General features: G+C 38.0%; 1 long non-coding RNA gene across 2 annotated transcripts in view; it reads left to right on the forward strand.

Moving 5' to 3' along the window:
- LOC309867208 overlaps positions 1-16,290 on the forward strand; it is a 35,987-nt gene that overhangs the window by 9,774 nt on the left and 9,923 nt on the right. The gene's annotated exons all lie outside the window — the stretch shown is intronic.

The raw sequence follows: 16,290 nt of genomic DNA on the forward strand, positions 1-16,290 counted from the left end.
AGGCCACTGTCAAGGAGCTTACCACCTTTGTTTTCTTTTAGGAGTTTTATGATCTAGGTCTTACATTCAAGTCTTTATTCCATTTTGAATTAATTTTTGTGAATTGTAAGATGGTGGTCCATTTTCATTCTTTTGTGTGTTGCTGTCCAGTTTTCCCAACCCCATTCATTGAGGAGACTGTCCTTTCCCGATTATATATTCTTGATTCTTATGTCCTAAATTAATTGACCATATATGAATCAGTTGATGTCTGTGTCGTTGTGTGTGTGTGTGTGTGTGTGTTTAAGATTTATTTCAGAGATAGAGGGAGACAAGCAGACTCCCCGCTGAGCGGGGAGCCTGACACAGGGCTCAATCCCAGGACCCTAAGATCATGACCTGAGCTGAAGCCAAAGAGTCAGATGCTTAACTTACTGCACCACCCCAGACACCCCTTAATATCTCAAACTTCTAAACAATTTTTTAAAACTATCAAGCTTTCTAAAATAAAACTTGTTTTGAGTTTTCATCCAACTCCAGAAGCAATTATAGTGGAATTTGGGTGGAAAAAGGTAAAGCTACTGAAAAATTCGAACATTTCCAAAGCCAAAATGAATCTGTCTAAAACATAGTCATCCCCCTTCCCTGCCCCCAGTATACTTCAAAATAAAACAAAACAAAAAACTGATCTGGCAAATATGATACATCAACACAAAACAAAATATTGCCTGTCTTAAACTATACTAATAAGGAACTTTTTAAAATGAGTGTTTTGTCCTCCAAATTGTTTTCTAACTATAGTAGCAAAACCTGAACCTTAGAGTATAAGAAAGGTAAATTATAAGTTCTTCTCACTTACAAATGTAAACACAAAAATCTAAAATGTGAATGTCAGTTACATCAGTAAAACTGGAAAAACTAAAAGATTAATAAACTGAATGCAGTACTGTATATCAAAATATGGTATACCATGACTAAGGATAGTTCAGTGTAACATCTATTAAAAAGTAATCCATTAATAAAGAGGAAAACTAGATGAAATTCTTATAGATTCAGAAAAATGACTTGATAAAATTAAATAACCATTAACATAGACTCTTAGAAAATTGGAAGAAAAGATAACTTTCATATCCTGATAAGATATCTTCTAAAAATCTACAGCAAACACTGTACGTACTGGTGAAACTTAAAACCTACTCTTTAAAATCAGGAACAAACAAAGATATGTCCTTTCCCTGCTTTACTTCAGTTACTATTTTACAGTTTAGCCATCTCCATAAGACAAGAAAAAGAAAAGTTATTAAATTGGAAAGTTGTGAACTCCACTATTCATAAATAATATGATTATTTATTTACCCAGAAGTTCCAAGAGAATCCATAGGCAAACAAATCAACCTAGATTCAAGATTAATACACAAAAGCCAGCAGCGTGGGACGCCTGGGTGGCTCAGTTGGTTGGGCAGCTGCCTTCGGCTCAGGTCATGATCCCAGCGTCCTGGGATCGAGTCCCATATCGGGCTCCTTGCTCCACAGGGAGCCTGCTTCTCTGTCTGACTCTGCCTTCCACTCTGTCTGCTTGTGCTCACTCTCGCTCACTCTCTCTGACAAATAAATAATAAAAATCTTAAAAAAAAAAAAAAAGCCAGCAGCGTTTCTGTGTTCAGCAAAAGTCAGTTATAAAATGTAGTATTAAAAATTATACTTCATACAATAGCAGCAAAAATCATAGTTTCTAGGAGCAAATCTAACAACTTATGCATGATCATTATTTTTAAAATTATAAAATTTTAAGGAACAACATCAGAGGCAATTTAAATAGAATGATATACCATATTCACAGATGAAAGGATCTTAAAATGGGTAATTCTCTTCAAATTATGTCATTTCAGTCAATATTCCATTAGGGTTTTTGATGAAATTTGACCAGTTGTCCTTAGAATTTTCATGGAAGGATCAAGGACCAGTAAAAATGAAGACAGTGCTTTATTTATTTATTTTAAAGATTTTTATTATTTGTATTTATTTGTCAGAGAGAGAGAGACCACACAAGCAGGCAGAGTCGTAGGCAGAGGCAGAGAGAGAAGCAGACTCCCTGCCGAGCAAGGAGCTCCATTCGAGACTTGATCCCAGGACGCTGGGATCATGACCTGAGCCAAAGGCAGCAGCTTAACCGACTGAGCCACTCAGGTGTCCCTATTTATTGATTTTTTTAAGACTTTATTAATTTATTTGACAGAGAGCTAAGCAGGGGGAGTGGCAGACAGAGGGAGAGGGAGAGGGAGAGGCAGGCCCCTCCCAGCTGGGCATCAGGCTTGAACCCAGGACCCTGGGATCGTGACCTGAGCAGAAGGCAGATGCTTAATCAGCTGAGCCATCCAGGCGTCCCGAAAGTGGTGTTTTAAAGTAATAAAAGAGTTCACCTTAAATGTCAGTTCCATGGAGGGAACACACTTTGGTTTGCCACTGCATTAATTGTGCCTAAAACAGTGCCTGACACATAGGGGGCACTCAAATAAATACATGCTGAATGAATTAAAGATGTGTCATTTACATGCAAGTAGATAAACAGACCAAGAGAACAGAGAACCTAGAAATCCACTGTCATACATGCAGGAACTGAGTAAGTCAGAGGTATAACTTTATAAATGGGGAAGTGGAGTGGTTGGTTAGGGGAAGAGTGCCTTTTCCAAAAAAAACCCACAAAACTACTGGGACAATTGATTTTCTATCCTTATGGAAATGTGGAAGGAATGGTTTTAACTCCATCCTCATCATATATAATGTGGAAAGGAAAACTAAAAATTTTAGAGGATTATTATTATTAAGTGTATGTGAAAAATTTCTTAAGGCACAAAACATAAAGGAAAAGATACATAGGTTTGATTATATTAAAACTGAAAACTACAAGCAAAAAAACCCCATAAACAATGTCTGAGAAACTCTGACAGCCCAGAGCCTAAGAAAACACAATGATTAAATGTGATTTGGTTTCCTAGATGGGATCCTGGGAAGGACAAAAGACATTAGTTCAAAACTCAGGAATTCCAAATAAAACATGGACTCTAGTTAACAACAATATATTAATATTGGTTTATTAATTATAACACATATTGATATGTTAATAATGGGGAAACTGGCTCTCAATAGGAGGGAACTCTCTATCCTCACAATTTTTTGGTAAAGCTAAAATAATTCTAAAAATTAAGTTTATTTTAAAAACACTATAACCAAAGCTAAAAAAAAATGTCATATTGGGAGAAGACATGAGCTCCAAAGTACCCAAAAGCTATATAAAGTCCCACAAACCTGTAAGAGAGACACAGCTGTGTCTTATGTTTTGCAGAACATAAAAAATGATCAAGTAAGGGGCACCTGGCTGGCTTAGTCCATAGAAAATGTGACATTTGATCTTGGGGTCCTGAATTTAAGCCCCACAGTGGACATAAAACTTATTTTAAAAAACAAAATTATCAACTAAAAGTAACTATCTAGGGCTAAGAAATTTTTACTTAAACTGTAAAATGAGACCCAGTCATTAGCAAAGTGGTTAAAAATTTGGATGTCAGGCTCAGACTTGGGCTTCAATGTCAGCTGCACCACTTGTGATTTTGGGGGGCCTTGAGCAAGTCATCAGTCCTCTCGATCTGTTTCTTCATCTGCAAATTGTAGCTAACACCTGGACAGGTGTCAGACACCGAGCACCTAGTTAACCACAGCTGTTCCTCATGAATGTTTAGAACTCTCTTAGCAAAACGTCAGTCACCCAATCATTTCCCTTTGTTATGTGTGGTTCATGGGCTCAGTGGATTCAACATCATACTTTTACTTCAGACAAATTCTCCTACCCCTCCTTCCCCTGTCATAGTACAGTTGTCCTTCTTTTTTTTTATTTAGCAAGTATTTAATGACTATCTACTATGTACCAAGTCCAAGTTAGATGCTCAGTTGTCCTTTTAAGGTGTATTTTCAACAGACTAAGCAACATGATACTTAAAACATTAAGAAACGGAGAGATTAAATCCAATAACATCTACTGACATAGGATTAAACTTCAGTGGTCTGGAGCATTTTAGAAACACAACTGTGACATTGCTTACTACTATACTATTAGTGACAAGTGGATTTTGTGGACTAGTGTCATATTTTCACTGTTAATATAACAGATTACTATTTAGTTTAAAAAAAAAAAATCAGCCTCCAAAGAAACTCTAATTTAATCAGAGAAAAATTTGTGCCTACCCAGGTAAAAATGTCTGTTTCGCCATGTTTTCCGGTAGTACTTTTTCTAATTTATGTTTTTACCCAAACCATGTTTTTTTATTAAATGTCTAGAAGAGCATTCTTAATACATAGATATAACTATTATTACACAAAAAAAGACATCATCAATTTAATGTCAAATTACTTTATTTTGGGGTGCCTAGGTGGCTCAGTCATTAAGTGTCTGCCTTCAGCTCAGATCATGATCCCAGAGTCCTGGGATGGACCCCCGCATCAAGCTCCCTGTGCATGGGGGGGGGGCCTGCTCAGTGGGGAGCCTGCTTCTCCCTCTCCCACTCCCCCTGCTTGTGTTCCTCTCTTGCTCTTTCTCTGTCAAATAAATAAATAAAATCTTTAAAAAAAATTACTTTCCGGGGGCGCCTGGGTGGCTCAGTGGGTTAAGCCGCTGCCTTCGGCTCAGGTCATGATCTCAGAGTCCTGGGATCGAGTCCCACATCGGGCTCTCTCTGCTCAGCAGAGAGCCTGCTTCCCTCTCTCTCTCTCTGCCTGCCTCTCCATCTACTTGTGATTTCTCTCTGTCAAATAAATAAATAAAATCTTGAAAAAAAAAATTACTTTCGGGACGCCTGGATGGCTCAGTTGGTTAAGCAGCTGCCTTCGGCTCAGGTCATGATCCCAGCGTCTTGGGATCGAGTCCCACATCCGGCTCCTTGCTCAGCGGGGAGCCTGCTTCTCCCTCTGCCTCTGCCTGCCATTCTGTCTGCCTGTGCTCGCTCTCCCCCGCCCCCCGATAAATAAATAAAATCTTTAAAAAAAAAATTACTTTCTATTTTCTACTGCTTTTTTTATTGCAAAAATTCTACTTTTAATTTTTCCCTATTGAAATGGGTTTGACATAATATTTTATAAACTTACAGTGTACAATATCTTATACTATAGGATTTGATGCATTTATGTATCATAATATGATGATCACTTAGCAGTTAATTAACATCCATCACATTACATAATTATCCTTTCTTTATAGTACTTAATTAAGTTCTAGTCTCTTAGTAAGTTTGATGTTTGTAATATAGTATTATTGTCTGTAGTAGTATTGTCTGTACTATGCATTAGATCTCTAGGACTTACTTATTACTTGTTTTAAGGTTGTACCGTTAGGGGCACCTGGGTGGCTCAGTGGGTTAAAACCTCTGCCTTCAGCTCAGGTCATGATTCAGGGTTCTGGGATCAAGCCCTGCATCGGGCTCTCTGCTCATGGGGGAGCCTGCTTCCCCCTCTCTCTCTGCCTGCCTGTGATCTCTCTCTGTCAAATAAATAAATAAAATCTTAAAAAAAAAAAAAGTTTGTACCCTTAAAAACATCTGCCTTGTCTCCCCACCCCCCACCCATTGATAACCACCATTTTATTCTCTGTTTTTACAGTTTGGCTTTTTAAAATTCCACATGTAAGCGATGTCATATAGTACTTGTCTTTGTCGGGCTTACCTCACTTAGTATCCTGTGTTCAGGGTCTCTCCGCGTTGTGACAAACGGCAGGACATCCTCCTTTCTCACAGCTGAGTAACACCCCTGTGTGTACGTGCACGCGCGCCACATTTTTTTATCCTTTCATCTCCTGACGGGCCCTCTGCTTGTTTCTGTATCTCAGCTGTTGTAAGGAGTGCTGAGTGATCATGGCAGGGCAGGTATCTTTTCAAGATCGTGTTTTGACTTTCTTCAAGTAAATACCCAGAAGTAGAATCACCTTGTAGTTCTAATTTTAATTTTTTGAGGCACCTGCGTACACTGTTTTCCTCCATGGCTGCGCCAGTTTACATTCCCAGCAACAGTGCCCGAGGGTTTACTCTCTCCACATTCACTGCCAACACTTGTTACTCTTGTCTTCTTGATGATAGGCGTTCTAACACCTGTGGTTTCCTTTGGATTGCCCTGATGATGTGCGATGTTGAGCATCTTTTCACGTCCCTGGTGACCTTCTGGATGTCCTCTTTGGAAAAATGTCTATTAAGTTCTTCTCCCCATTTTTAAATCAGATTGCTTCTTTCTTATTGAGTTGTATGAATTCTTTTTATATTTTGGATATTAACTCCTTATATAACAATTGGTTTGCAAAAACTCTCCCATTTTGTAAGTTGCCTTTCCATTTTGTTAATTCTTTTGTACAAAAGCTTTTAAGTTTGATGTAATCCCTTCTGTTGATTTTTACCTTTGCTGTTTGATGTCATATCCCCAAATCATCACCAAAACCAGTCTCAGGGAGCTTCTTCCCTGTGTTTTCTTCTAGGAGTCATATAGTATGAGTCCGTATGTTTAAGTGTGTAATCCATTTCACGTGAATGTTTGTGAGCGGTAGAAGATGTCCAGTTTCAGTGTTCTGCGTGTGTTCATCCAGTTTTCTCAACATAATTTGTTGAAGTGTGTCTTTTTCCCCTTCGATGCTGTTGGCCCCCTTGTTGAATATTTATAAGCAAAGGTTAATGCTGGGCTGTCTGTTCTGTTTGTCAGTGTGTCTCTTTCCTTGCCAGCACTGTACTGTTTTTAATGCTACAGCTTTGTGGTATAATTTGAAGTCAGGATGTGCAGTACCTGTAGTTTTGTTCTTTTTCCTCAGGATTGCTTTAGCTCTTCAGAGTCCTTTGTGGTTCCATACAGACTTTACAGTTTTTCTCTTTCTGCAAAGAATGCCATTAGTCTTTGATAGGGATTGTGTTGACTCTGTAGATTGCTTTGAGTAGTATATACATTTTAACAATATTAACTCTTTGAATCCATGAACACAGGCTGTCTTTCCCTTTGTGTGTTTTTCTATTTTTTTCAGCAGTCTTGTAGATTTTGCTGTACAAGACTTTCACTGCTGGGGCACCTGGAAGGCTCAGTCAGTTGGGCATCTGTCTTTGGCTCAGGTCATGATCTCAGGGTCCTGGGATCGAGCCCTGTGTCAGGCTCCCTGCTCAGTGGGGTGTCTGCTTGTCCCTCTGCCCAGCTCCCCACCCTCCCACTTGTGCACTCTCTCTCTCTCTCTCCAATAAATAGATAAAATCTTAAAAAAAAAAACTTCCTACATTAAATTTATTCCTATTTTGTTTTTTGATGCTACTATTACTGAGAAAGCCTTCTTTTTTGTGTGGGTGTGACCATTATTATCTTTTTCTTAGACTTGACAATCCTTTCATTGAAACATAATTGACATACAATGTGTTGTTAGTTTCAAGTGTTTGTTAGTTGCAATGTTTGTTAGTTTCAAGCAGATTGATTCCACAGTTCTGCACCTTACTCATTGCTCACCATGATAAGTGTAGTCACTGTTACTATACAACTTTATTATGACATCACTGACTATATTCTCTACGCTGTACTCTCATCTTTGTGACTTACTTATTTCACAACTGGAAGTTTGTACGTCTAGTCCCCTTTATTGTGCCCATCCCTCCACCCATCTTTCCTTCTGGCAACCACCAGTTTGTTCTCTGTACTTGAGTCTGTTTTGTTTTTTTAGATTCCACATATAAGTTAAATCATATGGTATTTATCTTTCTCTAGCTTATTTCACTCAGAATTATACACTCTCAGTCCATTCAGGTTGTTGCAAATGGCAAGATCTAGTTCTTTTTTATAGCCAAGTGACATTTCCTCTGTGTGTGTATATGTGTGTGTGTGTGTGCGTACGCGTGCCACATCTTTATTCATCCATGATGGACACTTGGGTGGCTTCCATATCTTGGCTATTGTACACAATGCTGCAGTGAACATACAAGGGAATATGTCTTTTCAAATTAGTGTTCGTGGCGCGCCTGGGTGGCTCAGTGGGTTAAGCCTCTGCCTTTGGCTCAGGTCGTGATCTTGGGGTCCTGGGATCGAGCCCCACATTGGGCTCTCTGCTCGGCGGGGAGCCTGTTTCCCCCTCTCCCTCCGACTGCCTTACTGCCTATTTGTGATCTCTGTCTCTCTCTCTTTCTCTCTGCCAAATAAACAAATAAAATCTATTTAAAAAAAAAAAAAACAAATTAGTGTTCGTTTGGGGGGTGGTAAATGTCCAGTAGTGGAATTACTTGATCATATGGTAGTCCTATTTTTAATTTTTTGAGGGAGATCCATACTGTTTTCCACAGTGGCTATACCAGTTTGCATTCCCACCAGGAGTGCATGAGGGTTCTCTTCCCCATCCTCATCAAAACTTGTTATTTCTTGTCTTTTTGATACTAGGCATTCTGACAGGTGTAAGATGATACATCGTTGTGGTTTTGATTTGCATTTTGCTGATGATGAATGATGTCGAGCATCTTTTCATGTGTCTGTTGGCGATCTGTATGTGTTCTTAGGAAAAATGTCTACTCAGGTCCTCTGCTTATCTTTAAATCACATTATTTGTATTTTTTTGGTGTTGAGCTGCATGAGTTTTATACATATTTTGGATATGAACCCCTTATTAGATATATCATTTGTAAGTATCTTCTCCCATTCACTGGGTTGCCTTTTTGTTTTGTTGATGGTTTCTTCTGCTGTGCAAGAGCTTTTTATTTTAGATTTTATTTATTTATTTGACAGAAAGAGAGTGCATAAGCAGGGGGAGCAGCAGAGGGAGAGGGAGAAGCAGGCTCTCCACTGAGCAGGGAGCCCAATGTGGGGCTCAATCCCAGGACCCTGGGATCATAGCCTGAGCCAAAGGCAGATGCATAATGACTGAGCCACCCAGGCACTCCAAAAGCTTTTTATTTTAATGTGGTCCCAGTAGTTTACTTCTGTTTTTGTTTCCCTTGCCTGAGTAGACAGATCCATATATATGTTGCTAAGGACAAATTCCGTGAGATTACTGCTTATGTTTTCTTTTAGATTTTGATGGTTTCAGGTTTCTCATTTAGGTCTTTAATCCATTCTGAGTTTATTTGTGTGTATGGTGTAAGGAAGTGATACAGTTTCATTTTTTTGCATGTAGCTGTCCAGTTTTCCCAATACTGATTTATCAAAAAACTGTCTTTTCCTCATTGTATATTCTCGCCTCCTTTGTCATAGATTGATTGACCACATAAGTGTGAATTTATTTCTGGGCTCCCTGTTGTGTTCCACTGTTCTATGCATCTACTCTTGTGCCAGTACTTAATTACCATAGCTTTGTAGTAAATCTTAAAATCTGAAATTGTGATACCTCTGGCTTTGTTCTTCTTTCTCAAGATTGCTTTGGCTGTTTGAGGTCTTTTGTGATTTCATAGAAATTTTAGGATTACTCATTTCAGTTCTGGGAAAAATGCTGTTGGTATTTTGATAGGAATTACATTGAATCTATAGTTTGCTTTGGGTAGTATGGACATTTTAACAATATTAATTCTTCTAATTTATGAGCATGGTAGTTTGTGTCATCAACAATTTCTTTCCTCAGTGTTTTTATTGTTTTCAGAGAACAAGTTCTTCACCTCTTTGGTTAAGTTTATTCCTAGTAATTTGTTGTTTAAAGCCATTGTTCCCTTATGGATTTTCTGTCTGGATGATCTAGCTATTGATGTTAAGAGAGGTGTTAAAATCCCCTACTATTATCATAAAAAAACAAAAACTGTTAGTTTCTCCCCTTATGTCTATTAATATTTGCTTTTATGTATTTAGGTTTTGCATGTTGGGTGCATAGATATTCACAATTGTCATATCCTCTTGTAGGATTGATCCCTTTATCATTTTGTAGTGTTCTTTTTGTCTTTTGCTACATTGTGTTAAAACCCATTTTGTCTAGGGGCACCTGGATTGTGCAGTCAGTTGAGTGTGAGACTCCGATTCGGCTCAGGTTGTGATCTCAGGTTCATGAATGAGCCCCGTGTTGGGCTCTGCATGGAGTCTGCTTGAGGTTCCCTCTCCCTCTGCCCCTCCCCACACACATGTGCATGTGCTCTCTCTCTCTCTCTCTTGCTCTCTCTCAAATAAATAAATCTTGAAAAAAATAATAATAGTGAAGTTTGTTTTGTTTTATATGACTATGGCTTTATTTTTCTTTTAGCTTCCATTCGCATGGTATATGCTTTTCCATCCCTTCACTTTCAGTCTGTACCTGTCTTTTAGTCTGAAGTGAGTCTCTTGTAAGCAGCACATAAATGGGTCTTGTTTCTTTTTTTAACCCACTGAGTCACTCTGTATATTTAGATTAGATCATTTTGTCCATTTCCATTTAAAAATAATTGTTGATAGGTATGTACCTATTGCCATTTTGTTCATTGTTTTCTGGTTGTTTTGTAGCTTTTCTCTGCTTTTTTTCTATGTCTTTTCCTCTTTTCCCTTGTGGTCTGATGGTTTTGTTTGTTGTTATGCTTGGAATCTTTTCTCTTTTTATTTTTGTGCATCTGTTACAGGTTTTTTGTTTTTTTTAAGATTTTATTTATTTACTTGAGAGAGAGAGAGAACACACGTAAGAAAGTACAGGATGGGGAGCAACAGAGGGAGGGAGAAGTAGACCACCCCACTGAGCAGGGAGCCAGACCCGGGTCTCCATCGCAGGACCCCCCTAGGACTATGACCTGAGCTGAAAGCAGCTGTTTAACTAACTGAGCCACACAGGACACCCCTCTGTTACAGGTTTTTGATTTTTGATTACCATTGGGTTCAAGTACAACATCTTATGTATATGGCAATCTATATTAAGGTGATAGTCTGTTAAGTTTGAACACATTCTAAAACCTCTAAATTTTTACTCCCCTCTCCATGTTTTATGTATATGATGTCATATTTTACATTCTTTTGTATATGCTTTACTTAGTTTTGTAGAGATAATTGTGTTTTAACTTCCACATTGGCTTTATAAGTGATTAACATACTACCTTTATTGTATTTTTTTCTTTTAAAGATTTTATTTATTTATTTGACAAAGAGAGACACAGCAAGAGAGGGAACACAAGCAGGGCGAGTGGGAAAAGGAGAAGCAGGCTTCCCTCTGAGCAGAGAGCCCGATGCGGGGCTCGATTGAAGGACCCTGGGATCATGACCTGAGCCAGAGGCAGAGGTTTAACGATTGAGCCACTCAGGTGCCCCATAGGTTTCTTTTTACTTGTGAAGTTTTTACCTTTCATTATTTTCTTCTAGTTATGGCCTTTTTTTTTTCTTTCCAATTAAAGAAAACCCTTTATAATTTCTTACAAGGCGAGTTTAACTTTCTGTTTGTTTGGGAAACTTTATCTCTCCATTTCTGAGTGATAACCTTGCTGGGTAAATTATTCTTGGTATAAGTATTTCCCTTTTAGACCTTTGAATATATCATGCCATGTTCTTCTGGCCTGCATAGTTTCTGTTGAAAAATCAGCTGATAGCTTTATGAAGTTTTTCCTTGTATCTTGTTTTGTTTTGGTTTGCTGCTTTTAAAATTGTGTCTTTATCATTACTTTTTGCCATTTTAGTTCTTACGTGTTTTGGTCTGAACCTCCTTTGGTTCACCTTGTTAGGGGCTGTCTTGGCTTCCTGAACTCGGATGTTTGTTTCCTTCTCCAGAGTGGGGAAATTCTCAGCTCTTATTTCTTCAAATGATTTTCTGCCCTCTCTTACCCCCCTTCCGACACTCTATAATGTGAAATGTTGTCATACTTGATGATGTCTTTTCTCGGGTCCATTGAGCATCTTTATGACCATTACTTTAAATTTTTTATCAAGCATATTATCCGTTTCATTTAGCTCTTTTAATGTGATTTTGTCTTGTTCTTTAATTTGGGACATATTCCTTTGTCTCCTCATTTTGTCTGTTTTTATGTTTTAGGTAGAAGAGGTCCTGTGGTGCCTCTCCTCATGTGCATTCTCCTCATGGTCACCAGAACCAGATGCTCCAGAGGTTTCCCCTTTGTGGGCTGTGTGTGCCCTCTTGTGGCTGAGTCATGATTGCCTTCAGCCCCACTGGATGCACTTACCTGCCTTGCCTGCTGTGGCATCCTGGGAGTTGAGAGGCCTCTGCAGCAGCAGCGGTTTCATTAGTGGACGGGGCTGTGGAAGGTCTGTTCTCTCAGTCTTCAGGTCATTTTTGAAGTTAGTCAGTGTGTCCACGGGACAAGGTAAGCTCAGGATTCTCCTTCTCTGCCATCCTCCCAAAATCCCCTCAGGAAAAGTTTGTTTCTTTTTCAGGTGTTTCACACCTAGTGTATAGAAATGCAACTGATGTCAGTGTGTTGGTTTTGTATCCTGCAGCTTTACTGAAATCATTGGCTAGCTCCAACAGTTTTTTGGTTGAGCCTTGGGATTTTCAATGCACAGAATCCTATCATCTGAAAATAGTGACAGTTTTACTTCATCCTTCTCAATTTGGATGGATTTTAGTTGTCTTGCCTAATCCATCAGGCAAGGACTTCCAGTACTATGTTGAATAAGAGTGCTGAGAGTAGGAAAGCTGGTCTTATTCCTGATCTTGGAAGGAAAGCTTTCATTTTTTTTTTTCCTCCACTGAGTATGTTACTTGTGGGTTTGTTGTATTTGGCCTTTTTATGTTCCATTTCTATCCCATTTATAAGGGTTTTTACCATGAAAGTATGTTGTATTTTTGTCAGTTGCTTTTTTTGTGTCTATTAAGTTGATCATATGATTTTTTTGATCATGTGATTTTTATCTTTCATTGTATTAATGTGATATATTACGTTTATTGATTGGCTTATGTTGAACCATCCTTGCTTCCCAGAGATAAATCCCACTTGGTCATGGTGTTTAATTCTTTTTATGTGTTCTTGAATTCAGTTTGCTAATATTTTGTTGAGGATTTCTGCATTTATATTAATCAGGGATACTGATCTAGTTTTCTTGTAGTTCCTCATCTCTCTTTGGTATTTGGCCTTATCGAATGAATTTGGAACTATCCCTACCTCAATTTTTTACAAGAGTTTGAGAAGATTGCTGTTAATTCTTCTTTGAAGGTTTGGTAGAATTTGCCCGTGAAGCCATCTGGTCCTGGGGTCTTTCTGTGTTGGGAGGGTTTTGATTACTGATTCAACCCCTTTCTTCATTATTTATCCTTTCAGATATTCCATTTCTTCCTGACTTAGCTTGGTGAATTGTGTGTTTCTAGAAATTTATTCATTTTTTCATGTTATCTAAGTTGTTGACGTACAATTGTTTATAGTATTCTCTTATGGTCCTATGTATTTCTGTAGTATCAATTGTAATGTGTCCTTTTTCATTTATTTGAGTCTTTCTTTTTTCCTTAGTCTGGCTAAAGACTTTGTTTACCATTACAAAGGACCAGCCTTTAGTTTTATTGATCCTTTGCATTTTTCCCTATTTCATTTATTAATCTGATCTTTATTAATCTCCTGCCTTTTGCTAATTTTGGGCTTGTTTTCCCTATTCTTTGGTGGAAAGGTAATTTGTGATTTTTCTAATTCCTTAACATGTGTTTATTGCTATAAACTTTCCTCTCAGAACCGCTTTTACTGCATTCTGTAAGATTTGATATGCTGTGTTTCCATTTGCATTTGTTTCAAGATAAATATTTTATTTCCCTTTTAATTTCTTCTTTGACACATTTGTTTTTCAAAATTATGGTGTGTGGTTTCTACATGTTCGTAAATTTTCCAGTGTCCCTCTTATTGATTACTAGTTTCATACCTTAATGGTCAGAAAAGATAGTTGATGTGGTTTCAGTCTTCATAAATTTGCTGAAATTTGTTTTATGCCTTATCAGTCATCTGTTCTGGAAAATAATTCATGTGCACTGAAGAAGGATTTGTATTCTGCCTCTGTTACATAGAATGCTCTAATAGGTCTGTTAAGTTCTTTGGTTCTATAGTTCAATTTAGTTTGTTGACTTTCTGCCTAGATGATTTATTGCTGACAGTGGGGTACTGAAGTCCCCACTATTACTGTATTGTTGTCTGTTTCTCCCTTTAGATCTGTATTTGCTTAATAAATTTTAGTGATACAATGTTGGATGCACATATGTTTATTATTGTTATATCTTCCTGCTGTATTGACTGTTTTATCATTATTTAATGACCTTCTTTGTCTCTTTGTTTTTAGGTTTGACTTCTTTTTTGTCTGATGTAAGTTAAGCTATGCCTGCTTTCATTTGGTTTCCACTTGCCTGTAACATTCTCTTAATTCCTTCACCTTGAGCCTGTGCGTATCTTAAAAAGTTGAGATGAGTTTCTTATAGGCCGCATATGGTTGGGTCTTGTTTTTATCCATAAAGCTACTCTGTGCCTTTTGATTGATGAATTCAGTCCATTTATATTGAGTGATTATTGATTTGTATTTTTTTGTATTGAATTTGTATTTTGTATTTATATTTTGGACATAATAGTACTGCCTCTTATATTTAGCCTTCTGGTTGTTTCTTTTTCCATTTCTGTCTGCCTTTTATAACATGGTGGTTTTCCATGATTTGCTCAGTCTCCCCTTTTTTATGTTTTGTGACTTTTTTCTAGACTTTTGCTTTATGATTGCCATGTGACTTACATAAAACATCTAAAGAGTCCTTTTTATCCTGATAGCACTTTCTTTTCACCCTTTTACTCCTCCCCTTTTATATTTCTGATGTCAGCGTTTACCTTTTTTTTGCAGTGAATTCATTGAGGAATTAGTGGTGATAAGTTTTTTGTTGTTGCTCTTTTTCTTAAGTTTTTATAATTAAGTGGTTAACACATCATTTTAATATAGTTTTCTAAATGTTTTTCACCTTTGTCTGCAATAGGTTATTTCATGTGCTTTTATGTCACTAATTAGCATCTTTCCATTTCAGCTTGGAGAACTCCTTTCCCTACTCCTTGCAAGGCAGGTCTAGTAGTGAGCTCCCTGTTTTAGTAGGGAAAGCCTTTATTTCTCCTTCATACCTGTAGCATATCTTTTTCAGATAAAGTATTCTGGGTTACCAGTTTTTATTTTTTAGCACCTTGAATGGGCCATTCTACCTCCTCCTGGTGGAATAGAATTTGAGAAACCCATCAATAAGCTAATGGAGATTCCTTTATAGGTTACGTTCTTTGTTCCCTGGGTACCTTTTTTAAAAAACAGATTAATTATAATGTGTCTCGGAGCATTTTTTTTGCATTGAGATAATAGTGTTCTGTTCTGTTAGCTTAGACTTCTTCAGTTCCTTACCCAGGCAGGTTTGGGAAGTTCTGTTCTATTTCTCTAAATATACTCTTTTCCCCTTCTCCTTCTGGTAGACTATTCTGTTTTTCTCATCATACATGATAGCTCTTGCAGCATTTCTTCATTTTTTTGTTTGTTTTTTTAAAGATTTTATTTATTTATTTGACAGACAGATCACAAGCAGGCAGAGAAGCAGGCAGATAGAGATGAAGGGAAGCAGGCCCCCTGCATTACAGAGAGCCCGATGTGGGACTCGATCCCAGGACCCTGAGATCATGACCTGAGCCGAAGGCAGCAGCTTAACCCACCGAGCCACCCAGGCGCCCCTGTTTGTTTGTTTTTAAATCTTAGTTCTCCTCTCCTGGATCATTTCTAAATTCCTATTCTCTAAGTCATTAATTCCTTCTTCAATCTGATCTGCCCTATTTCCTAAGCTCTCTAATGCATTTCTTCATCTCATTCACTGAATTTGTCAATTCCAGAATTTGGTTGTTTTTAAAAATTTCAAACTCCTTGGTAAAAACAAAACAAAAACAAACAACAACAAAAAAACCCCAAAACTCCTGTTCAATCATTTTATCCCTAAATTGAATCACATGCATTTTCTTATAAGCTCATCAGATTCTTTATAATCGCTATTTTGAATTGTCAGTTAAATCATAGTTTGCACCTTCAGTTCAGCTAGGGAATGTTTGGTGATTCCGTATCACTGTGGTTTTTATAGTGCTCTATTAGATGTAGCTCTGCCCTCGCACTGAAAGAGCACACTGTTTTCAGTTGTCTACTTTGGTATAGTTCAACAGAGTGGCCATTGCAGACCTTTCTTTGGTTTCCCAGAAGGTGGTGCAATAGCTCAGGTTTTGGCTTCTCCCCACTTGAGCTGGTTCTGGAGCAGCATTCAGGGCTGCCTATTAAAAAAGCCAGTCCAGAAGCTGGCAACAGAGGTAGTGGGTGAGGGGAGGTGTAGGCTTAGCACCATCCTTTGGAGTTGCCTACAGGCTGGTAGGCGGAAGAACCTGGAACAGGGTACTCCCAGAGGTCCTTGTGCGGACC

The sequence above is a fragment of the Mustela nivalis genome, assembly GCF_964662115.1.
Source record: "Mustela nivalis genome assembly, chromosome: 6".
NCBI lineage: Eukaryota > Metazoa > Chordata > Mammalia > Carnivora > Mustelidae > Mustela > Mustela nivalis.